The 27,107-nt window shown below is 39.6% G+C and overlaps 1 long non-coding RNA gene across 2 annotated transcripts in view; it reads left to right on the top strand.

The window, feature by feature from the left end:
* LOC306987664 overlaps positions 1-21,074 on the top strand; it is a 192,072-nt gene extending 170,998 nt beyond the window's left edge. For both annotated transcript variants that reach the window (XR_013795221.1, XR_013795222.1), the window contains one exon: positions 19,192-21,074. This is a non-coding gene — a long non-coding RNA (uncharacterized lncRNA). The remainder of the gene's footprint in view (positions 1-19,191) is intronic.
* The last annotated feature ends 6,033 nt before the right edge of the window (positions 21,075-27,107 follow it).

The following is a 27,107-nucleotide window of genomic DNA, read 5'->3' as shown; positions in this document are numbered from 1 at the left end:
GCACATTTACGTGCACTTCAGTTCGAAATGATTTGTCATTTAAATATTTTAGTCCAACCAGACATCATTAATTTGAGCAGACCTTGCATCTTTCTGAAATGGTGCATTAAGGTGCACTTTAAAGTCGCAATTTATTGTATTGTGATGTTCATCCGAGTGAAACGGATTATCAAAAAAGAAAAAGAAAATGTTGGATGGGGACTTTGTTTAATCCATTGATTGTTGATAGGATGGAGGCAGATCTGAATCTGAGCTTGCAGTTGATTGTAAGAAAGGGACGGGATTTAAAGGGACTAAATGTTTGGAGAAGTCCAGTATAAGGGTGCTTTCACACCTGCCTCATTTAGTTTGGTTGAATTGCACTGGAGTCTGTTGTCCCCCTTGGTGCGGTTCGTTTGGGCAGGTGTGAATGCAGCAATCGCACTCGGGTGCGCACCAAAAGTGGACCAAACACGAACTCTGGGGCGGTTTGTTTGTGGTGAGAACGTGATCGGACCTCGAACAGACCCAACTCCCAAAGAACTGCGCATTTGTGGACTAAACCTGCTGCCGTAGTCAGCTGTGCTGAGCATTATGTCACTGTTTAGCAACATTAATGCACGTCTCCTCCTGAAGTGACTTGCGATGCACCTCCGCCACGTGCATTAAAACTATTATTTTAAAGCCGCATCCTCGCTTCATTCTCAAATGTTATTGTTTGCCTAAAGTGGTGTAGACAAACTATATAATAAACTATGACCAGGGATACAATCAGCCCACGCAGTCGTCTCTCCATAGTAAAAAACAGAATGTTGGACTTTCCTCCTCTTTGTTTACTTCCAAGAGTTCTGTTGGAATTTCCCCGCACGTTAATTCTGACCAATCGATGTGCAGTTATGTAAATACGTTCAAAACACATCTGGCCAACGTGTGATGTGGATGTTGTCACGTGACTGCATTTTGGTTTGTTTAATCAACTCATCAACTGATTCGGACCAGAGTAATCAGTGTAGTGTGAAAAGGAACCAAAACCCCTGAAAAATGCTACAAAGTATTATTTTTCACCCTTGGTCCGGACCAAATGAACCGAACTACAGATGTGAAAGCACCCTAAGTCACCAGAGAGAAGTCTTTAGTTTCACCAGATTGAGAACTTATTTGGATTTTTTGGATTTTTAATGCAACACATGCATGGATGAATTGTTTACTATAAGATCAATAACATGCATTTAGAAAAAATATTTAATTTCATTGCAACTGTAAAAATTAATTTTCTCTACAATTAAGTTTTGCAAAGTCTGACTAACATACCTACATAATGTAATTGTAGCTTAGCTTTGTCCAGCATTCGACTATTTGGACTCGTATTAAATCCTTTAAATATCCGCTTCCGCAATGTGTCATGTATACATGGACAGATTAAACACTTTAGCTTGACTACACAAAAACCCGCTGTAGCGCCATTAAAACTGCACATGTAAATGTAGTGAATGCTTCAGACACTGCTGAACGCTAAAAAGCCTGTCTGCTCCAGGTCTGGCAGTCATTACTGAGGGACCACACTGAGAGTCCCATAAACAGCGACCAATGGCTTTGTAACCAGGTTCTGTGGTTAAGCCTAATCTAGGCCCGAATCAAACCCCATGTCCCGGTTCTTTCCACCTGCCGCCTTTTCCCCCGTCACCACCGTCTTACCTCAGTCCACTTAATTCTTCCTGTTCAGCAACCAGCACTGGCAGTCAAATGGCTAATTAGTTACAGATTGCTCTTTAACCCTGGGGTTATGCACCCCTAGCAGGCTGTAAAAGTCTTAAGGGAGATGGAGTGTGGTTTACAATGTGGTGAAGTTAAGAGGTCACCAGAGTTGGAACACATGTGAGTGACTGGGCCACGTTCATGTTTGCCACAATGGCCGGGCCACTTTGGGAACTCCGTAAACCTAAAATCCATAGCCTGTGGTCTCAACAACAGTGTTTCCCACCCCTACAAACAGTCTCCCATCCTCATGCATGCAGTCTTAGAAAGAGAATGCTATTGATGGGGTTGCACTCCAGCAATCTGTCATCCAAGGCATCTGGTGTGCTTTTCTTTTTCTTTCTTATGTCTCCTCCTCTGTCTCTTGTTTTTTTTGCTGTTCCAGTTCTTGCCGTATTCCTTTCAGCATGTCATTACGAACATGCTCGATTGGATGCACAACAGTCGATGCAGCGGCCCCTCTAACAGGGGCTTCCTTTAATTCGCCAATCCCAACGTGTGCACCTGGGAAACCTCCTTTACCAGTTAACCTCTGCTGTCCTCTCAGCGACAAGACAGGCTGACTGATCAAAAATAAATAATTAAAGTCGATAAGAAGATAAGGAGAAAGGAGAGGCATGACATATTGTTGTGCACACTTCCATGCACACAAGTCCCATGATGCTTTCTTGTCATGGCACATCACACCCTCTCTCTCTCTCTCTCTCTCTCTCTCTCTCTCTCTCTCTCTCTCTCTCTCTCTCTCTCTCTCTCTCTCTCTCTTCTTCTTCTTCTTCCTCTCCATCACCTCCTTGCTCCTGCATGTGTCTCTGGTGTTAAATGTCAAGCTAATAGTTCCGTAATGCATCCTTCCAAATGTTACTCACACAACCTCGCAAAGCAGTTACTCTGACATCTAAGAGACAAAATCTGTCTTCTCTTAAACTAAGCTGGTATTTACAGTGATTTCATTTTTCTTCCCATCAGAAAATCTCTCTCTCTCTCTCTCTCTCTCTCTCTTTCTCTCATCGTGTGGGTATATTTATGTGTGCATGTGTTCTGATGCAGAAGAAGAGGTGTCATTATCGATACAATGAGAACCATTCAAAAACCTGACCAAGAAGAAACTCGCACAACCTTGTAAGAGCTGTCATTAAGAGCTTTACCTGAAAGAATAAAAATACCACATAAGCTGTCAACACACATTAGTACCAAACAAGAGTCATTCAGGTTTCCTTTCTTTCTTCGCTCACCCGTTTTCAAACGTTTCGCTGACATTTTTTTTTTGGTATCTCTCAAAGTTTGATGAAAATTGTATCTCCACAAAAATAGCGCATAATTACAGTATTTACGCGCGTGTTAATATTAACCATTTGCATCAGTGAGCAGAATGCGGTCCTTGTCGAGTACTCTCATAACTTCTGTCTCATATATCTGATGAACATGCCTCATTGAATGACTCATATTTTCCATAACCATTTAAACGCTTTGTTTTGACCATGTGTGTATGAGATAGGGACATAAATTACCAGTTTGGGTCTTAACGCAATTCGTGGTTCTGTGTTAATTAATCACGCGGTCACACAGGAGTACTACCTAGTAAATAATTACACGGGGAACAGGAACAAATCTGTGCCCTGTGCTTGGTCTCAGACACAATGCCAATTGTTTGCTCTTCCAAATCTGTGTTGGGGCAAATGGAAAAGATTAGATGCTATGCTGGATTTAGGGTTCTTTTTTTTTTTCTTTTTTTTATGTGAGCGTACACATGTGTGCTGTTGTATGTTTTGTTGACAGGCCTCGGTTTTGCAGGTCCCTTGTTTTAGTGCTCTTGGACAGGAAGACGATGCGATTGGCTTTGTTCAGTCTTGCTGGCAGTCAACACATGCTGACATCTGTTCCCTCCCAGCCAGTCAAACCAATCTCAATCAGGAGATATACACACACTCAATCACATGCGCACACGCTCATGCATGATGAAATATTCAGTTGGTTTTCCCAATGCATGCGCACAGACAGCCTCACACCAACACCTTCAATCATATAGAGAGACACTGATGGTGCTTAGTCTCGAGGAATATCACACAGTGATATACAAACACACACTTGCAGATGTGGTCATTATATTGGACAACTGTTCGATAGGCCAGTTGCTTCCTTAAAGTGCTTCTTTATAGGTTGCTGATTTTTCACACAGCTGCAACATTGGCACAGCCCGCCGCATGTACTGTATCCGCGATGTGTGGAATGTGAAGCTGGTGTGGTATGAGGCGACCAGGACATGATATAAGCGCTTGTTGGCTGTTTCTCCCGGGCAAATAACCTGCCGCAATCCTTCCAGAAAAAGAGCAAGTGTTCACGAAATGATATGTTTCAAATGAAACCCAGCCGGGGCCGAGAGAAATGAATGTGACACAGCCAGATTTTGTATTTTTGTTACAATTACCCTAAACTCCAAATTAATTATTTGCAGACGCAGAGCAATGGTGAGCAGGTGGTTGCCATATTTGCGCGGGACAGTCTCAACTGCGGCTCATGCCTCACTTGATAAAGGCCTCTCACTCTGAAGCTCATATGACACACTGTCCTCTTCCCAAGAGCCTCCGCCACACTCCCTACATTCCCCCCTCCCTCTTTCCTTCTGCTTTATTCTTTACCTCCATCCATCTCTCTCTCCTCTCTTGTCCCTCTAATGCGATATGACATCATTTATCCTCATCCATACATATTCAGCACTCGTTCATGAGTAATCATGTACATTGGAGTAACACCCACTCTTGCAAACCGCCTCCCTTCAAAGTGACTCTGTATCATTTCAATAGTTCCACCTTGAGGGGATTCAAAGTGGGGGAACAGGCGCTGGAGAGTTGAAGTGATCTAATGTTATTAACTGATCAAACTGACTCAAAGAGGAAATGGAAACTCCGTAAGCCAAGAGAACATTCGGAGCTCGGGTAAAAGACACAGAGCTTTTATTGGACTTAAGACATTGTGGTTTTCTTACCATTGTGCCATCAGATCTTTAACATGTGTTTATATATCCAAGCATTAATTTCTTTATAAACAAAACTGCACTTTCTATTAGGATAGAACTATGGGCACTTCCTACTTTTTTTCTTTTTTTTTTTCTTCCTCCATGTTTTTGCCTTTACTATACAATTTATTGTTTTACTCTTAAACCAGACCCATATTTTCTTGATTTTAATTTAAAAATTAAAATGTGAAAATCCATCTTAAAAATGTTTATTAAATGTTAAGAACTTTCCATGCCATTGAAGGAATTTCCCGTCATTTATGACAACACTTTCCCACCATTGATGGAATTTTCCAGCAATCCATGGTTTCAATTTTATGCAGTAGGGGGAGCAAAATAACTCCCCTACTGTATAAAACATGGATTGCCGGAAAATTCCGAAAGACTTAACATTTAATAAACATTTTTAAGATGGATTTTCATATTTTAATTTTAAAATTTAAATCAAGAAAAACTGATTCTGGTTTAAGATTATACAATAAAAAAAGTAGCTACTGTATAAGTGCCCATAGTTCTATCCAAATAGAAAGTAATAGTACAGAATCTCCAGTTCAAAAAACAAGTGGTGAAGAAACAGAAATAAGCGATAGAAGCATTGCTTACATGTTAGCTAATGTGATCATCAAACATTAAACAGCATACAAATCAAAACTGCCGAACATTACAGAATAGAATATCGAACCCACAAAGAGGTACACTCTAAAAAACACTGGGTTATTTTAACCCAATTTTGGGTTAAATATGGACAAACCCAAACATAGGATCAAAAATGCAATTTAAAAATTTAACCCAATGGCTGGGTTTGTCCATATTTGACCCAAAATTGGGTTAAAACAACCCAGCATTTTTTAGAGTGTACAGGACTATGCTAGCTTTGGGGGTGTTGATGGACTCAATCTACTAGAACTATTTTTTTTTTTCTGAAAGCAATCCGGATGTAGTAAACCTTTCTCAGGTTTTCGCTCAAATATATTTTGATATATTGTATGTTAAGATATTGATACAACAATATATTCTGGGGGCCATGAAAGTTTTGTAAAAATGATTAAAAATGTTGGCAGGGAAAGAGTTAAAAACAATTATAATCTGAAAAAAATATTGAACTAATAATATTGTTTAATAATATTTAATATTATTATATATATAATATAATAATAATATTTATTGTTTAAAAACTATATACATTTTTACAGAAATTATGACTGTTTTCGTCTCGTTTTACATCAACAACCCTTTTTTTTTTTTTTTTTTTGCATTTTGGAAACTTTGTTCAGAATTAGAATGCATATTTAGGAGAAAAGCGTATCAGCGTATGTGCCCTGTCTTAAACTGTAAAAACTATTTTTCTTTTTTTCAAATGACGAAAAAAGTTAAAATTTTACCTAATTGTCTGTATTTGGGATACATAAAATGCTAGTTGATAAATACATAAAAATGACCGAATTCCCTGTGATTCCCCTGTGAATGTTTACAAAAAAGTATTATTATCATTATTTGATAAAATTCCAAATACGTTTTTATTCCAAATTGTGTGTACACATTCACACAGTCCATGGGTCTGGATGTTTGTGTGGAATCTTGGAGCGTCTGCTTGTAAGGGAGGGGGTGGTGGGGGGGACACACTGAGGAGCATGACAGTAATATTGTGCGGCAGACACAACTATTTCACAGGGGCTTAGAGGCCCTCCCGGATGATGTAGTCTGTCAGCGCTACACAGATCCAATCTGAACTCCGCCACCACTCACCAATATTCACTTGGATTATGTCTCGGAATATGACTGAGCACTCTGAAGACATGGAGAAGGAAAGGAGGAGAGAGGTAGATGGAAGTAGAGAAGGAGATGAGTAATCCTCATGTGACTTTATAATGCTGTAGATGAAGTGTAGAGAGAAGGCGTACCGTGGGACGGTTTGCGGTTGACACACATGCACGCACACACATGCTTTACATTCTCTGCTTGTCATTTGCACCTGCTTATTTGGATTTAACACTTGATTTAATGTCCTAAAGCTACAGCACCACAAAAAAATCAGAAACTCATACCGATGAAAGAAACTAAGAATGATGGTGAGAGGAAGAAAAATCATAACAACAGATAATTATTCAGCCTGCTGAGGAAAAATCGGAGCGAGGGGCGCAGGCATTCTGAGGGAGGACGGTTACATTCTGTTCTACTGAGCAATTTGATGATAAAACAACAAATAGGCACACAAACCATTGGATCAGACGGGCTAAAGAACTGATTAGAATATATCAGCACACCTCTTCTCAGCAAGCCAGCTGCTCGGAAAACACAGTCTCAGGGCATAACGTCAAGCAGAGTGAAAAGAGCTTTTGTGTATGAGTGTGTGAGAGAGTTTGACTCTTTTTAATCCATTATTCTTGTCCTTAGATGTTCCGCACTATTCATTTATGATTGTAGGGTGGATATTATAAACAGTGGCTTGTCACTCTACTTAACTGCTCATAATTATCAGATCAACAGTTCAATTACACTGGACTTGAGTGTTTCTCAATGTAATTGTTTTTAATTTAAGGACAAAAGCAACTAGTAAAAGTAAACATTTGTTCTGATATGATTTTGTACCATTCTCACTCTGAGCTTGAATATGATACTATTTGAGCTTTTAGCAAGTCTTTATGTATCATTATGTGGGCTGTTTATTTTAGTGGGTTGGGATAATAGAGTCTTGTCCTATGCAAATGAGTAAACAAATCAGATTGTTGTCAGGGTTCTGTGTGCACCAATCAGGCTCAATAAATTTGATGTGTAAAATTAGCTTAATGTATGCTACATACACATTAGCAAATAGTAAAATATTCAGTGCAATCCAATTGCCAATAGTTTAGCAATGTACTGTATGAAGCACAGTCAAACCAAGAAGCTTTTCGTTGCTTAAGAAATCTTTCCGATCGTGTGGATTTTCGCGCGTTCGTGAAAAATCACCAAATCTGATAACTAAAAGGATTTGTTCACTGGTTTATTTGGTGATGGTTCCTTAAGGTCATGATGTTACGGCCATTTATAACTAATCTTTTACTTTAATAATTTGTTCAAAAACACATTCATTTGCGAACAAAACACCATTACCAAAAATTATTGTGGGAAGATGTTAAGCTTGCACAATAGTATTTTACGTGTTCTAAATATGGATGTTTCCAGCATTTTTCTTTTTTTTCAAATGTATTTCCTTGACTTTAAACCGCATAACAGCAATTAATGGCTGTAAGTGAGCTACATAAACTATGGCTCTCACAGACGCTTCATCCCAACCTGCTCCTCAGCTCTCTCACACAGCCAACAGCTGGACTCTTATTCCAGCCTTCAGACCCCCTCTACTGCTAATGCGTTCGTTCATGGTACTAGTGTTACTGAGAGGGTGAGTGAGTGAGTGACAGAGAGATAAAAAGATAGAATTTACCATTTGTAAGTTAAACCCATTCCAGCTTTGCCCCAGTTTAAATTACACTGTTTTTCTTTTTTGATTTCCATTTTGCGCATAATGCCTCTCTCTCAGCATGTTTTAAGTTATATTATTAGCGGGTCTCTGGAGAGTTTCCCCCCTCGTTTTTGGGGTGGGATTCTAGGCTCTGGATGCATTAGCTCTCCGTAATTGGCGAATGATCATGGGATGGAGTGTGGATGGAGAGAGAACTCGCAGCACGCACACCCACACCCACACACACACACACGCTCGGCTCTGAGCTGTATGTTCGCGATACTGGAAGTCAGCGAGGGCCCTATCAGTCAAGCCTAATGCTCGGCCCACTTTAATAGCTTCCTCCGCTGTCTCCGATCCCTCTTCAACATTGATCTGAAATCATCTTTCTTATTCTTTTTTCGGGGGGCTTTGCAGACTTTCGCAGCATTTATTGCTGTCACCTGTCTCGTGTGCTCAGATTAATACGGACCGATAGGGGTAGGTTGGGGAAGGAAGCCATTTATTAGCGTTCGGATGTGTGTTCGGCAAAAGGCTAGAAACTTGGCTGAGCCGACGCGGCGTTTGAAGAGCGGGCCCGTTTGAGCCCAGGATCCGTCACATGAATGTGTAAAATACCCGACGCCCGCGCAGGCTGTCACACAAAGGGCTATCACCCTATTATTCAAGAGCAGCCATGGAGCCAGGCCAGAGTAGAGTGTTTCTGGGGGGAAGGGAAAAATCGGCTTGATTGTGATTTGCCATTTATAATTGGCCAACGATGTGAAATGGTCGGCAGCCAGACTTTTTTAAAAAGGCAATCTGCGGCGGTGGAGGGGCCGATGGTTCGCTAATGACAGCTAGCGCGATACGCCTTGGGAACAGAATGGTGCTCGTGTAAGGGTAGGGAACACAAATATGTTTATCTGTAGTCAGCGATGTTTGCATGACTCAAATGGCATTGTCTATTGATTTCCTTTTCCAAAACATCGGCAACACAATGGAGCTAAAATACAGAAGCAAAAGCGAAACGTTTTTGCAATTTGAAAACAAACAAACCAAACCCATCTTTAATTCCAGAGTCGCTTAGCTTATTAAAGAAGTTACGCCGTTCGTTTTGGCTTTTGTTTGTGCCTGTAATCTTAAAGGGAATACTTCTGCGCAATGCTTTTTGGTCTCTGTTGCGCGTTTGTGTATGTCCCTGGTCTGGGGAGCTGGATTTAAGCTCTGAAATGACAGAGTTCAAGGCTGATACTCCTGTTGGCAGTGAGGCATGGCAGACGATTTCTCGAGGGGGTCTGCCTCCACATTGTGAGCTCGACAAAAGATAGTATTTGATAAAGGTCCCCCTCCCCAAAAGCCCCCATAAATAATGAAAAGTTAATGAAGAGGTAACTTAATGATGTAATGAATATGGCAGCGCAAGGTCAAACAGAACTGTCGTGGGTTGGGTGGGCATGTGAAGTGCGTACTCGTCTGTGTGTGTTTGCGAGTGTGTGTGTGTGTGTGCGCAGTTTTAATGAATGTATTGTCACAGGAAGTGCGATAATGTTTAATTAGTTTCATTTGTGTGCGGCATGTTGTATGATTCTTAGATGACCTGCTCTGAGATATAAACTGTATGTATGTGTGTGTGTGTGTGTGTGTGTGTGTGTGTGTGTGTGTTGTGGGTCGCTTAGAATGAAAAAAAAAAAGAGAAAAGCGAGCAGTTTGAGGGAGTGTTTCTCACAAGTTTACACCTGTGTGTGTTTATGCAAGGGAGAGTGCTTGTGAATCCCTTCTGTTTTGGACAGTTTGTTTGAAACTGTACTGTATGCACGCTGGTCTAGTTGTAGGGTGGGGTCTAGTCTGGTGATTAAATATTGAGAAAGTCTACGAATAATACGTTGGGTCCAGGTGCAACTGATAGGGAACTCAAAGGCACTGGCAAACACACTGTTCTGTCTGTTTGTGTGATCTAGACATGTTATATGTGCCTCAAACATGTATTTTCACCAACTACCACTGCTATTTGTTATTAGACGAACAACAATCAGTGTGTGAACTCAACACCGCTGAGTTTTCTTGTTGAGGTGGTTCTGGTTTCAGTATGTTGTCCTGGTGTGTAAAGTGCCTAGTCGGCAGCAGGCAGGTAAGCACTTCGATCTGTTTCTCCTGGACTGAGGTGAGGGACTACCATGCCGGTGGTCTCAGCTTCAGCTCTGACACTCGGCTCGATCCGTTAACAGAGGGAGTGTGGGGTGAAATAGTAGAGAGATGCCAGTTGGAGCCATGGTCTAGCGCTTAGCATGTGTGCATGCAAGTTGCATTTATTTTCCTCTCTCTAATTGTATTACTGGCAACAAGTTAAGTTAAAGGCAGGGTAGGTGATTTGTTCCAGAAACATTTTTTTGTTGTTGTCAATATTGTAATGTTATGTGCTTTGAGACACGGGGTAGTTTAACGCCGTCTCTCGTGCCGTTTTAGTTTGTTCCCTGCTGTATGCGTTCTGATGTTTTGGAGGAGATGTGGTTTTGGATATGCTCCGAAGGGAGGATGGGATCTTATTAATTTCAAAGCTAGCTTACTATTTATAGCCTCTCCGAAAATTGCCTACCCTACCTTTAAGTCAAGTCAAGTCAAAAGTTAAGTTAAGTTAAGTTAAGTTAAGTTAAGTTAAGTTAAGTTAAGTTAAGTTAAGTTAAGTTAAAAGGACAGGTTATCCAAAAATGAAACTACTTGCATCATTTACTCACCCTTGTGTTGTTTTAAACCTGTATGAGTTTATTTGTTCTGTTGAATACAAAAGAAGATATTTGGACAAATTGTGGTTTCTGGTCCCCATTGACTTCCATAGTATTTTTTTTCCTACTATGGAAGTCAATAGGGACCAACAACTGTCTGGTTACCAACATTCTTCAAAATATCTTCATTTTGAGTTCAAATGAACAAAGAAACTGATACAGGTTTAGAACAACTTGAGGGTGAGTAAATGATGAAGTTAAGTTAAGATAAGATAACGTGTATCCTGCATTCAACAAAAAACTACTGTTGTCCACACTTTATATAATTAATAGCAAAAAGGGCAAAGATAAGATTTGGGCAAAGAGGTTAGTCATTTGAAATATTTAGAATATTATTATGGTCATGATGAGTATGACATTAATATTTTAATAATCTTTTTATTTTTCATAAAACGTAATGCGAACCCATCCATTGATATCTGTGATAAAATCCTCATATGATGTAGACGTCATCGGGAAGTATTAGATCACAGCACAGACAGCAGATGCTTGGCCAGCACTTTCATATGCAGTCAGAGAAATCCCGAAACAAGACCGGACTCACACAGGGACCCTAGCGAGGGGTCAGTGAGTTTTTATCTGTGTCTCCTGAAACATTTACAGTTCCCCGACAGCTCTAGCGCTGGCCAGGCGTGATTTGTAGTTCATGCGCAGATGTGTTGCTGAGAGACGTTTTAATGTGACGGGCGAGACGGTTCTCAGTCTGTCTCTGCGGGTTTATGGAGGAGCTCCGTGTCTGCGTCTCAATCTCTGAGACCTCCCCCCGTGCTCCCAGACTCCCTATCTCTTCGCTTAACAAGCCTGAGGTCATGAAGAAATAGCACAGTGCCCCACTTAACCCAAGGTCAGGTCCCTGAGTTGATTCGCCGTATGCTGTCATAAGAGCCTGACAATAAAAGCAGGGATGGATTCGCTCTCTCTCATGTTAACCTGAATTGGTTTGCTTGCCTTTTTACTGCCTGTCTCCTGACAGCTATAGGCGGACAGGTAACAATCATCCTAAAGTTTAACAGTATATATAGTGTAGGGGAAAGAATTACAGCTTGCAGAGTGAATGGGAGTAGCAGGGAATGTGTGCTGTGGCCGTGGTGAATGTGAGGAATGTCTATAAAGTGAAATCATTTCCTTTTCTTAATCAAAATATGACAGACCTCTGAAGTCCCATCTGCACGCCACTGCACAGCCTGGAGCTGTTCTGAATGGGCAAGACGATGGAGCGATATCATGCTCTGAGGTTATGGGTAGGACTTTTTACGGCTTCGCTCGTGGTAATTCCCACTTGCTGAGTCTCAAAGCTCATCGGAAAGCGCAAAACCTAAAATATCACCAATAGCGTATGCCAGCTTTACTCTCTCGGCCGGTGCAATGCTCTCACGTTTCAGTGGGGAAACAGAGCAGCCAGTTTGACGGACAGATTAAGGGAGGCCTGTGGACCTTTACCATATGTCGAAGTGTGGTTAGCTCACAGATTGTCGCGTCCATCTCAGCCTTCCCACCTCATCACCCTGGAGGCTTGAGCATGAGGTTTATTAAGTGTGAACGGTGTGGTCGGGGTGGCGCGTGCCTCAGGAGCTCTGTTGTCTCGTGCGCCCTGGGAAAGCACCTGTGTAACAATGCAAGTCTTAAAATGTTTGTGGTGGCACAGGGCAAATCATTGAGGAGAAGGCATTGTTAAAACACATCTGTTCTGCCATCTGATCTGGCTCAGTGTCATGTCTTCAAGGCCGTATTTCATTTCTGCCTTTAACAATGTCGAGCCCACCAGGGGTATGTGTACCCCAGGGGGCACTTAATCAGCTTCCAGTTGGGTACTTGAAAAGTTTCTTTTTTTTTTCTTCTTACTTTATATACAGTACATGCACATTTGGTACCAGTTACAACTGAATGAATATATATATATATATATATATATATATATATATATGTATATACCAGTATATACCAGTATATACAGGTGAAACTCAAAAAAATTTTATATCGTACAAAAGTTCATTTATTTCAGTAATTTAACTTAAAAGGTGAAACTAATATATTATATAGACTCATTACATGTAAAGTGAGATATTTCAAGCCTTTAAGTGTTATAATTTTGATGATTATGGCTTACAGCTTATGAAAACCCCAAATGCAAAATTAGAATATTGTGAAAAGGTTTTAATAAGCTGTAAGCCATAATCATCAAAATTATAACAAATAAAGGCTTGTAATATATCACGTTGCATGTAATGAGTCTATATAATATATTAGTTTCACTTTTTAAGTTGAATTACTGGAATAAATGAACTTTTACACAATATTCAAAATTTTCGTCGAGTTTCACCATGTGTTACAAATGATATTTTATACTGGTTTTCGTTTGATGTATTTAAATTTCATCATAAAAGAAAATACTTTTTAGTACTTTTGTTAAACGTCCCATCTGACTTTCATCTATAAATAAAGCTATTATTAAATTTGTACAGCTAATAATAATAATAATATTTGTTATTTTTGTTATTATTAAAGTTATATTAGTAGTATGTAGTTGTTTTGTATGAAGGGGCTGTGGGGATACATGAGAAAAACAAGTTTTCACTTTATTAATGTCACTAACAAAGATTATTCACATTCAATTGCAGTAAACATACAGGACAGTCAAACATGTGCAGTTCTGCAACCAAAATTAAAGAACAAAATAACAAAGCTAAGGCCTCAAGCAGAGAAATTAAACAACTCAGGCTGCTTGGACATAAATAGTTTAATCTTTGCTTCATAAATCAGGTGGTGAGCGTTCATTTGGCCTGAGCGAGGCCTTCAGGTTCACACTTGGTCCTGTGTAAACATGTTTTCTAGTCAGTCCTCCTCTAGAATGATCCACAGAGCCGTAATCAAAAACAATAACCATTGGAAAGCGTAAACGTTTCAGAGCGTCGCTGAGAAGTATGAAATAATAATCTGTGTGTGGCCTGGCGAATGCTGAGAATGCAAACATTTCACAATAAAGTTGTTTAAATAGAGACCTTGGCATCGATGACTAAGAGATAGGACATGCTGCGTTAATTACACCCACTCATAAAAATAAACCACCGGTTTAAAATATGACTCTCCATACTACGGGATTTAACCTATTAAACGGCAGTGAGGTGTGTTGCTCATATGTGAAGGAAGGGTGTATTGTTTAGAGTAAAAACACAACAAGCTCAGAAAGAGATAAAGAGAGAGAGAGAGAAAGAAAAAAGGCCAAATAGCTGTACAATCAACAAAGGAACAGAGTGTTTACTCTGAACTTAAAGACTTTTGAATTATTCCCCAACATTGTGTGGCATTAGGACGAGAAAACAGCTCGGCTAAGTGCACGTTTATTATTTTTAAACCGTGTGAAAAGTAATTTGCTTTAAGGAGCCAGCAGATGTATTGGTAGAGCTATAGAGGGCCCACACATAAAGTTTGAAGTGAGCTAAGTTTCATCTGGGGATGGCGAGAAATGGATTATTTTCCTTGAGCATGGACTTAAGTTTTAAAGTTCACTGCCGGGTGGCCCATTCCTATTATCCATGTTAACATAAGAATAGAGGATAGGAAGGAGGCAGGGCTAGAAAGAGAGACACGAAATGAGAGAGAAAGAGTGAGGGTTACTGGTTTAAATTAACGTCTGCATAGCAGAAGTGCTTGTTATCCACTCAGAATGTCACATGTTCACTTTCACTTCCCACTTTTACTTATGAAGTCCAATAATCTCAGGTAATGGCATATCAGGGATGTCTGAGCAGTCTTGGCAGTCCTCAAGATTTGAGTCCAACCAGTTTTTTTTTGTAGGCCACACGACAAGCACACGTTCCCAGCTTAGACGCCTGGCTAGAGAACAAGGAACCCGGTCACAGAAGCGGCGCGCTCCGGCTAATCACGTTACACTGTTTTTGCTTCACATTACACTTAGTTTACCCCCGAAACAGATTCAAGGGAACCATGACAACTCTTCAGCCTGAGAAGAGGCATGCCGTTATGAATAAATGTTTGTATACATTTTTTTGCGGATCTTGGAGTGTGCACATGGTGAACGGACTGTGCTTAAAGACATCTGGATGCGATGGAATAGAATTTGTTTAAACAAAATGAAGCCCCTCTCTCTCCACCTGGAAAGCCACCCAGAGTGCACGCTGCTCATCACTACATACTTGTGCAGAGATTTTAATAGGACTGTATTGACAGATATTTCAGTACAGCAATAGGAAGGCTTTTGAAAATGTGTGATGACTTTCACAGCTCTTACTGAAAGAGTCAACATGGATGCCGTGACTTTACACATGCCGGAACTGAGGGGGAAAACACTGATGAACTTATTCCATTAAGGTTTAACAAATTCTAAACATAATCTTCTTCTTCTTCTTCTTCTTCTTCTTCTTCTTCTTCTTCTTCTTCTTCTTCTTCTTCTTCTTCTTCTTCTTCTTCTTCTTCTCCATATTCTTCTTCTTCTCCATATTCTTCTTCTTCTCCTCCTTCTCCATATTCTCCTTCTCATTTTCTTCTTCTTCTCCTTTTCTTCTTCTTCTTCTTCTTCTTCTTCTTCTTCTTCTTCTTCTTCTTCTTCTTCTTCTTCGTCGTCTTCTTCTTCTCCTCCTCCATATTCTTCTTCTTCTTCTCCTCCTCCATATTCTTCTTCTCCTCCTCCTCCTCCTCCTCCTTCTTCTTCTTCTTCTTCTTCTTCTTCTTCTTCTTCTTCTTCTTCTTCTTCTTCTTCTTCTTCTCCATATTCTTCTTCTTCTCCTCCTTCTCCATATTCTTCTCCTCCTTCTTCTTCTTCTTCTTCTTCTTCTTCTTCTTCTTCTTCTTCTTCTTCTTCTTCTTCTTCTTCTTCTTCTTCTTCTTCTTCTTCTTCTTCCCCTTCTCCATATTCTTCTTCTTCTCCTCCTCCTTCTTCTTCTCCTCCTCCTCCTTCTCCTCCTCATTTTCGTCTTCTTCTTCTTCTTCTCCTCATCTTCCTCTTCTTCTCATCCTTTTCTTCTTCTTTTTCTTCTTCTTCTTTTCCTCTTCCTCTTCTTCTCATCCTTTTCTTAGTCACATTATTCATGTTTACACTTTCCTGTTACAATGTCTTCAATGTATTAATAATAATATTATATTGAAATAAGTAAATAAGCTAGATAGTTGTATGCACTTCTTAAAATAAATTTTAAATTAATTAATAAGAAAAATGTTCCTCTTTATTTTATTCACTATTATTATTATTGTTAGTCATAATTAAGTGCTAGTTACAAGCATGAAATATAAATTACATAAATTAATAAAATTAATTAATAATAAAACATGTGTATATATATATATATATATATATACACACAGTATATATATATATATAATTCACTATTATTATTATTATTAGTCATAATTACAGCATATCATGTTTTGATTATTAATATTATTGTTATTATTGTTATTATTTAATATATATATTTATTTTAAGAAGTCCATAAAACTATGTAGCTTATGCACTTGTCTTTAATTTCTGTATTCAGATATTTAAAATTCTGGAGCTATTCAAAGTTATATAATGTTCTCGGTGGAAAGCTTAAAAAGGAAGAAAGAAATAAAAGATGTCAGCTAAATTTACGGCTAACAGCACTCTAATGAAGCATTTCTATTTTCGCACTTAATGGTATTTATTTTGACTGCGTCAGCTGGACTTCACATGTAAATAATAAAGCATCTAAAAGTAAAATACTCCTCTGTGATCTATGGCATATTAATCAGCATGTTTAATGGGCGACTGCTGATGAAGGATCAGACAAGGGAAGGGTGCGAGAAGCTATGTGCATATAAGAGACACCTATGGATTGATCAGCCTCTTAATTCTATTTTAACAAATAGTCCGGGAGTCTTGGATGGCGGTGCGGGAACATGACTAGGATAATAAGCATCATGGAAGCTAATCAGATTTCTAAGAGGAATTGATTGTTGGTTTTGCAGAAAGAGCAGAAGAAGGCTTGACAATAAGCTGAAATTTAAGTGTTAATTTTTATGCTAATCTTCCAGCAATCTCCACGTGATGCAATTTGCTCCCCTGCTCCGCAGATATGAAATTGTCCCGCTCACAGAGAAAATGTCAGCTTGCCAGACCCTGAAAGCTTGTAATTTATTAGGTATGTTTCTATTAGTATGTGTCACACTTGTTAGCCAGCATCTCTCTCTCTCTCTCGTGCACACTTGTGCACATGCAAACTCCCATACTCCGACTAGAGCGCTCCATGTGTTTGCCGCTCAGCCCGCGGCCTTAAAGAGCGTCTCAGCTCAGTGGCTGTAGCACCAGGGCATTAATGTATTATCATATATCGGGTGGTCCTTGCCCTGTGGACAAAAGGCTGTTTAATACAATTTAATGACATTCCCGAGCAGGAGGGAGAAAGGGGGAAAGAAAGGGCAAAGCCCAGATTAAATTAGCATTTGTGGTTCTTATAGTTCACCCATGCAAAACTTAGCAACAGAAGCGCTATGACTCCACCCCTCCATCCCCCTTTTCTTTTTTTGCCGTTGTCTCTAGACGAAACAGAGCGACGGCATAGAGTGAGAGTTCAAGTAAGAGTTGAGTTGGATAAACTGAACGTAACACGGGTTGCAGCTCATAACCTGTCAGCGACGCTCATGTTCCCTAAAGGCCACAGCTTGATTGATTTCCTGTGCGGCGCAGTGATGTCATCCATAAGAGACGCAAGGAGCTGACAGCCGATGCGTTTAGTCATCTCTGTGGCCGTGCCGTTTACCGACACGGGTTTCTTTGTCTTTATCTGTCTCTGCCTCTCTTTACACATCTCTATCTCTCTTCTTTCCATCCTCTCTCGCTCTCCCTCTCTCTCTCTCTGTCTCTCAAGCACAAACCCTCCCCTCATTTCCTCCCTGTTTGTGTTGTGTAAGGAAGCCAGTGCCGGGCATCCAGTGTTACACTCGGCGTACTCTGTGTAGAAGGTTTGGATGCAATTCACATATAGGTCAATTAAATGCGCCAACATCTGCTCTCTTCTAACCATTTGCATACAGTATTCATATGTTAATGATGTCCCTTGTTTTGTGTGTGTATGTTTGTGTGTGTGTTTTTCACTTCCTCCCCTCCTCCTTGTCTTTTTGTAAAAAAAAAAAAAAATCAGAGATAGAAATTTTTTGGATTCAAACTGCTTCATGTGGCGACTCCAAACCGGATAGTGCCGTCCTATTTTTATTTCCTCTCCCCCTCTCTCTCTCTCTTGCTGAAAGCAGAAACTCCTTTACTGTGAGCGGCGGGCTTGTTCAGCTGCCATTGGCCCTGATTTGAACAAGAATCCTTCCACTGTAGCTGCAAAGGAAGTCCTTGCCTTTGGAAAGCAGCTTAACGCCTTATAAATCAGTGATGAGGCAGATGGACCAGCGATAATCTATTTAGAATGCCTCACAGCAAATATTGTCGTACAGATGATTAGAGATTGAGCTATTTTAACTCGGCCTTCTCCGCCCTCTCAGCAAATCTTCTGCTTCTCTGAATGATTTAAATTGGAGAGTTTCTTCTTTTCCCCCTGCTTTTCCTCCCTAAATATATCTGCATTTTCAAAATCGCTCACTCGCTTTTGCACGGGGGAAACGAAGTGGTGAAGTGCACGCGTTTTACGCCGCCATTTTCTTGGCAGGCTTCGTGGCGTGCCACGGAACAAAGAGAGCAGGGAAATGGGCCTGAGCCAACAGGCTAATGACAAAACGCATGCTTCTTAACCCAATATTAGTAGGGGGACGCGGCAGGAGCACGGCTGTACGTGAGGGCTGAAGCCGCGCCGAAGGCCCCCCGTTTCGCTTTGGTGGTCGATAGGTCCCGATTTAGCATGAGGCCACGGAAGATGGGCCGGACGATGGATGGGTAGAGAGGGGGAGAGAGAGAGAGAGAAGGGAGGGAGGGCGGAGTGCGAAAATGAAGTGGAGGTTGTCAGATGTGGCAGCTGCTTGGAATCCTGATAAATATAAGTCCTTATTGATCGGCTGAAAATGAAAGATCCCAGAGTGGCGTGCAGTATTTAGCTTCTTGTCTGCCGAGCGCGTCAGCGGTGGCCTTGCCTTGCTGGGATAGATTTTCAGAAGCGCTCTGAGCCACGGCTTTGATTTCATCTTTAACCTTTTTCGGCTGCTTTTCCTTGACCTCTGTGCTACTGCTGTGATTCAGTGAATTTGTTACATTTGGCCTGACATCCTCTCTCTCTCTCTCTCTCTCTCTCTCTCTCTCTCTCTCTCTCTCTCTTTCTTGCTGACAGAGTAAGACTCATCGCTGCTGTCATCGCTTGTTGCCGTACAGACTCAGTGGCGGGGTGAGTCACGGTCTCTTCAACCTGACGGGCCCCGGACCAGTATGCTGTTAGAGTGATCAGGTAAGCAAAGTTCACCTCATGCCCCACACCGCTCCTCCTTTCGGTAGTTGTAACGTGACACCGCTCCTGGACCAGATACAGAACATACATTTCTGATCCCAGATCTGCGCGCTCGAGCGGTCCTTAGATAAGACATGAAGCATGCTCACTTACCCGTTGGTCTCAAATCATCAGTGTCAGGATGAGATTAACTGATCCCAGAGTCTGATCCCTTACAGACAGTCCATTTGAAGTGGCACGTTTTGTGCTGAACGGTTGTAATCTTCTCCTGCGATGTGTCTTTAAGCCGAACACCTAAATGACATATAAAAGCCCAATTTAGAGCAATTGCTTCTCCAATTTGCTCTTCTATCTGGTTCAAGCCTTTTCAGTGACATGTTTCATGTGTGGCCATCATTCATTTTTATTTATTTTTTAAGATCGAAATACATATAAAAGATATACAGTAGGGTAGACCGGAGCTAGTTGTCTAAAGGGTTGTATCCTAAAAGATTTTGCGACAAAAGTCTGATTACTTGTGTGTTAGCTGTGGTTTTGTATGTGAGTTTCAAGCACGCTCTCAAATGATCATTTTATTGAACTTTACTATCCAACTTTTTCAAAATTATAATATCGTCACATATCATATTTTTTACATAATATTCAAACTTTTATCCAGTAAGGGTGCATTTCATTGATCAAAAGTTACAGTAAATGCATTTACATGAATAATATAATTTAAATAATAATAAAGTTTTAATATATTCTTCTATTCATCAAATTACAGTTTCCACAAAAATATTATGCAGCACAACTATTTTCAACTTTGATAATAATAATAAATGTTTCTCAAGCATCAAATCAGCATATTAGAATAATTTCTGAAGGATGATGTGACAATGAAGACTGGAGTAATGATGCTAAACAACTTTAAATATAATTTAAATATATTAAAAAAAACAGAAAACAATATTACATTTTACTGTGTTTTAATAAAAATAAGAGACTGCTTTTAAAAACAAACAAATGTACATATTAATAAATCTTTGTATGGTAGTGTTGTATATTTAGACTAGAGTCAGCTATGTAATGACAGTCAGTTTTAATTGAAAGGTTGATGTGTTCTGAGAAAAATGTCAGGTCAGGTTAAGTTGCTATATGTTTTAAAGAGTAAATTTGATTCCATTTATTAATTAAAATCTCAGAACATTGTACATTTTTGTATGTTGCCTTGTACATTTCTGAATGTTTCATTCATTTAATTTTCAAATCGTTTTAGATTTTGCTTAAGTTTTGGCAGATTCCATTATGATAACTTAGCTTATATATTGCGATGACATGCCTGACTTTCAGGAAAATTAAATACAGAAATTGAATTTCAATAATAAACCCAGCCTGAGAAATATATACACGGGGGTAAAAGGTGTGTCATGCATTTTATTGCATTTTTGGATCATTAAGTGTGATCTTTAAATCAAAATCAAGAATGAAAAAAGGCAGTAATGATTTCAATTTTTAATTTTTTTTTAGGGGGAATAAGGGGTAAAAGCAGCCCATGAATAAAAAGTCTCCTCCTCCTCCTCCTCCTCTTCCTGAACAATGCTCCAGCACACTTTTAGATAGATTATAAATCCCCTATGAGAGAGCCTGCAACAGCTGTTGGCAGACATACTAGATATGAGAATAGCAGCATAGGATGAAGGAGCATTAAAAATTAATATGCTATTTAGCCTAGGTGTATTTTAGGTATTTGACATTTTCATGTCCGGGACAGACTAAATTTATTCATAGTACAGAAAAAAAATAAAAAATAAAAATAGAAAAAAAAGATTGGGAAAGGATGGTAAAAGCTGTAAGCGGAGGCCTCAGATTTTTTTTTTCCTTTTCTTTTTTATGGTCACCCTTTGATTCAGTAATGATAGGTGTTAAGACATCGTCTATGGAGGAGATTGGAGCCCATTATGGGCACGGTAATAATTAGCACATGCCACAAAGAGAACCGATTGCCTCTTAAGCCTCTGCTTAATGCATTTTTTGTTGCATTGTTTTGCTATTTTTATTTCTATTTATTTTGTTTTCTGGTGTTTTTTCCCTTCTCTTTGTGTTTTGTTGAATGGTTAAAGGGTGTGTGTGTGTGTGTGTGTGTGTGTGTGTGTGTGTGTGTGTGTGTGTGTGTGTGTGTGTGTGTGTGTGTGTGTGTGTGTGTGTGTGTGTGTGTGTGTGTGTGTGTGTGTGTGTGTGTGTGTGTGTGTGTGTGTGTGTGTGTGTGTGTGTAGACGAGACAGTGAGAGTGGAAATCCCAGCTTCAGTAGTGATTAATTACTAATACTCCCTCAGAACATCTCTCTATCCCTGACTATCTAATCACACTGAAATCTAAGACATGTCCTGAGAGGAGAAGAGACGATAGGACTACATGGACCATCCCTCTCTCTCTTCATTGTAACTTTATCAATCTCACAATCTCTCTTCTTTTTCCTTAAAGGAACAGTTCACTCAAAAATCAATCATTTACCCACGCTCATGTTTTTCAAAACTTTCTTCTGTATGACACAAAGGGATTTATTTATAATGTCCAAGCTGCTCTGTTCCATACAATGAAAAGTTGATGGTGACCACAGCTGTCAAGCAAGATTTTCAGTGAATAATGAAAAACACTTCAGTCTGTTCTTCACACAAAGCTATCTTGTAGAGTGCAACATTTGGGTATTATAAGTAAAAAATCCCATTCATTTTCTACATAGGGGAATTGATTTTTACCAAAAACGTATAAACCTTTTAAAGTCAGACCTACTGTGAACTATGTTATGAACTCACTTAATTCGTTACATTTATATAGCGCTTTATCTGAGACCTCAAATCGCTTTACATAGGAGGGGGGAATCTCCATCAACCACTTGTTATGATTACTTACTTGTAAAATATGTTTATCAGCAGAATTCCTGGTGAAAATAACCCATAACCTAGGCAGGAAATATCCGAAGCACTGAGAATGACGTAATAGTAGATGTAATCTTCCTTCACTATCAAACTTCTTAATTATATATATATATATTTAAAATTGTATATACATATATATATTTATTTATAATTATATATTTAAAAATGTATGCATATTTAGCTATAAACAAACTATATTGTTTCTATACATATATCTTTAAATTAATATTTTTAATTAAAAAATATGTTTTTATTAAATTTTCATCTGCAATGCTGGAATTTTCTCCCATTTAAGTACACATTCTTTTACCCTTGTATGTTGATTGATTTTCAAATAATTGTTCCTTTAAATCAAATAACTGTTGCACTCTATAGCTCAGACGACTTGAAATAGAGTTCATAAGGACCACATTTATGATGCGTTAATTATACATTTTAATTGTGCCTTTTTGCTCCTATTTGTAGAGTGACAGTTCCAGTCCCCATTCACTTTCATTGTATGGAAAAGAGCAGCTCGGACATTCTGCACAATTTCACCTTTTACATTCCACTGAGAAAATAAACTTGCATGTAAATGATGCCAAATTTTATTTTCAGGTGAACTATCACTACCCCTGTTTCGTTCTCCTTCACTTCCTTTATCCCTCTCTAACGTTCTTCCTCTCTTTTCTCGCTAATTTGCAATCAGTCCATATGTGTCTCGCCTGGATTGTTGTAACGTGCTCCACTCCCCCTCTTCACCCTCTCTCATTCTCTCCCTCTCTCAGGTGTTATATATATACATACACTGTTACTCCCTGAGGTAATATTTAGCAATAGCATGTTTAACACCACAACCCTCCAGTCACAGATCCTCACATCATGCTTAAAAAACAGAGACGGGTGACATGCTTCTGAATCTGCTACGTTTCTATCTCAGAAGAAAACGTGGCTTTTATTTAACAGTTATAGCTATTACAGGATCACACACACACACAAAAAAAAAAAAAAAAATCTCAAGGCAGGGATAATTTCCATAGATATCTCTCACTACAAAGAAAGCTGAAAATCAAAGCGTTGCCATCATTTAAAGAAAGACAGACTTTTCGAATGACACTCTTCATTTTTTTTATTTTTCGACTGGTGAAGTATTTGCATAGCTGAAGTTAGCAGTCTCTCTTGACAGGTTGGGGAGAACAAACAAAACCGCTCTCTCTAGAGACTCTCTCCTCCACGTAAGGTGATGCAAGCTTACATATATTAACAGCGCGTTGTACAATTGTACTAACTATCACAATGAGCGTCTACCCAAAGTCCTCCGTCTCTGTTTCTGCGCAGAGAGTTTTGGCAGCCTGGTGTCACCGTTGTCAGAGTTGCACGAAAGTAGCCATGTTTGATGTTCCTGATGTTTGTAGCTACTCGCCGGCTGTGTTTGGACATGTGCGACAGAGTCCTCGGCCCCTTCGGGGTCAGCATGCGTGCGTGTTTCCCCATGTGGCGGGAGGGTTGGAGTGTCAGAGTGGATGTGCCTTTGAGGCCATAGCGCAGCAGATTAGCGTCTTTTCTTATCATTCAAATCGAGTCTCCGCTCCCTTTGAAAAACATATTGTACACATCTCCTCCCCCCCCGCCCCCCCGTCGCCCCTGACTACAATCTGCGGCCATGATGGCTGCCTCCGAGGAGCTGGTTGTAGAGAGAGAGAGAGAGAGAGAGAGAGAGAGAGAGAGAGAGAGAGAGAGAGAGAGAGAGAGAGAGAGAGAGAGAGAGAGAGAGAGAGAGAGAGAGATCGTCAGGGGACGGCGGAGGGAGGGGTCGTCCATCCCGAACCCTCTCCCACATCATCAGAGTGTGATTGCAGCTGGGTAATTGATATATGGCTGTGGCTGTCTCTTCTCCTCACCCTTGTTAAGGTCAACTTATCTACATTTCACCCCTTATTTCTCCACTCCTATTATATTCCCACACAGATATTGACTGACTGGTGCGGCCTGTCCTCCTGAAAATATGAATTGAGGATGAAACAAGCGAGCGCTCGCGCGCGCACGAGAGACAGCGGCGTAGAGGAAGGGGGAGCTGCCTCTATTCCGGTGCCTAACCCTTGCCTGTTATCAAAGTAACTTCCAGCTTATTAGTAACAAAAGGCCTTTTTCTCCGGCTCTCATCCCTCCCCCTCCTCCTTCCTCCTTTGTGCGGGCCGTGTTCGCTAGCGCTTCCTGAATTAAACTGCTGGCTTCCTGTTCTTTTATATGCATGGCCACATCTGGGGGAGCTTGCTCGCAGCCCCGCTGCTTAATAACAATCACCTTCCCTTTCAGTCGCCCCTGATTGTTTCTAATTCACTCTGACAGATAGTGGCTGACAAGCCGCCCGCGCCTCCTCCCTCCGTGACCCCGGCTCACTCACCATACTTATACCGCCTGTCATTTTTAATATTTGATTTCGCTTTTAAAGTTATGTGTTTTAGTCCAGTGATGAAATCAGTGTTTAACCGAAACACAAAATGGATCTCTCTCCCTCTTTCTCTGGGCTTCTTTTTTGGCTCTTTTCCTGCTCTTTCTTCCTTCGCTCTTTCTCTCTCTCTGTGGTTTTTCTGTTCATTGGAGACAATGGGATGAAGGTTGTTTAAATGCCATGCGGGGTGGCACGATGGTGCGTCGTGCTATGGCATTGTGGAGATGTTTTTTTTTTTTTTTTTTTGTTCTTGATGGAGTCCATCTGGACGTCTGGTCCGGAGGACTCTATAAAAGCTGGTGGATTGGATGGAGTCATGGCCACATTTTCCATTTATTAATGTGAAAGAAAGTGTGAAGCATAGCAAACATTTTATTCGACAATTACTCACCAGTGGCTTCAGGCTCATAGATTTGTGGAGGGTTCACTCAAGTCGTTCCCAGTTGATATCCATTAAAGACACGTAGACGTGCATTATTTATATGTATTTATTTTTTTGACAGCATGGGGCCACTACTCGATTGTTGACAGAATGGATGGATGCATTGACAGCTAGATGGATTGCATTTTGCGAGAAATCCATTTAGTTATTCGATAAAAATACAACCCAACTTTATATTATAATATAATTTTTTTAGTCAGTTCAGTGATGTCGTGTTAAGAGCCTTACAACTGCAGTTCAAGTTCTGTATGTTCAACACTCATGTCCTGTTTGACTTTGTTGATATTATTGTTAATAATATATAATAATGAAAAAAATATTGTTATATGTAATTTAATGTAATGTAATTGAATGAAGTAAAAAAAAAAGTTAAATATGTAATTATTATAATAATATAATTCAAAAAAGATATATAATAATAATAATAACACTTCTTTGTTGTTGGGTGCTTATGCGTTATTATTATCTATTTTGTATTATCTTTTTAATTATTTGAATGTTCCTCTCAAATCTTTTTTTTTTTAAATGTATAATCCTATTAATCACATTTATTATTATTAGTATTAATATGACATTAGCAGCATTTTTTATTATTATTGGAGGACAGTTTTTTGTTCAGTTTTGAAGTTTTTTGTTTATAAGAATATGTAATGTCAGACGGACACTCTTACAAGAATGATTTTGACAAGAAAAGGGCATTGAGGGCTAATATAATTATCAAAGCCACAAAGAAAGTGTGTAAGGAGGAGGATAGAAACCTCCGAGAAAACATCTTCCTGCATCTTGACAGCTATCTTTCTACCTAGCAATTTACCTTAAACTACAGTACTTAACAGTTTCAGAGCAATTTAAATCAAACACTTCCAGCCTCACACACTCGCATCATTATTTTTACAAAGCACCATGTATAGTTCTTTAATCAGTCAATCACGAAGTCTGTGCCATCATAATGCACCCCTCACGCTTCCTGTTGTTCAAACACTATCACAGTTGAAATCAATAGAATTGTATTTTTAACTCACTTCAATCAAAACACCCACACTGTTTGTGTACTCTGCTCTCTCCATCAATAGTCTTAAGACCAAAAACTAAACTATTGCGTTGATGTTCAACCTACCGAACACACAGGCGTCGCTTCATTCCGGGAAGCGACAGTGCCTTGGGCGCGCCCAAGTCCAGTTTTTCTTCTACTTTTTTTTTCCCTTCTTTTTTTTTTTGAATGACAGAAACATAACTAATTGGAGAACCACTGCATGTTTTCCACTAAAGGCACAATTTAATTACATTTGAACCGAGATTGAGTATTTTGGGGAATGTGATATATTCGTTTCAAACAAATGGAGCGAGAGAAATGCAATATTTGTTTTGCTTTGATTAGCAGATTGGCAGGGACGTTTTGTTGTTGTTGTTGTTGTTGTTTTTTTTCTCCCAGAAATGAACCAAAAATCTTTCCTCAAGTCAAAACTTTTTGGGATCCTGTTTTACCTACACGAGCAAGACTTCAGGTTCAGCCACCTCAAGCCCGTCCTAAAGTGATAATACCACCGTTTAAATGGTAATAATCCGTGTCCGGAGGGTCTGTGACTGTTGCGTACATACATTAGCCAGCTTGTAGCCTTATCTGTCCTGTAGTGGCACTGCTGATAAATACTTTATTAATAACTTTCTAAAATAATGTAATGTGTATTGTTGTCTCCGAGGTTGTATTAATAAACATGAAGGAATTTATTTGTCTTAACAAAGCATGATTAATGCACATTAGCGTGTGGATTCCTAATTCTTGCAGTCGTCTCTTCCCAGCCCAATGAAAAAAAAGAAAGAAGAAAAAACACACCCATCAGCATTAAATATTTATGGCATAATATTAATGGTTTTGTAAAGAAAATAACAAGTTATTAATCCTCTGATTAACAACTGATTAACCTTTTTATTAAACACGTGATCCGTGCTTCGTGGATTCAGGATGTGTCGCTCGAGTGTGCTGCGGAATAATTATTTTTGTGTCTTTTT

This window comes from Phoxinus phoxinus (assembly GCF_949152265.1).
Source record: "Phoxinus phoxinus genome assembly, chromosome: 2".
In the NCBI taxonomy this organism is placed as follows: domain Eukaryota; kingdom Metazoa; phylum Chordata; class Actinopteri; order Cypriniformes; family Leuciscidae; genus Phoxinus; species Phoxinus phoxinus.
The sequence above is the reverse complement of the archived record's forward strand: the minus strand, read 5'-3'. Positions and strand labels throughout refer to the sequence as shown.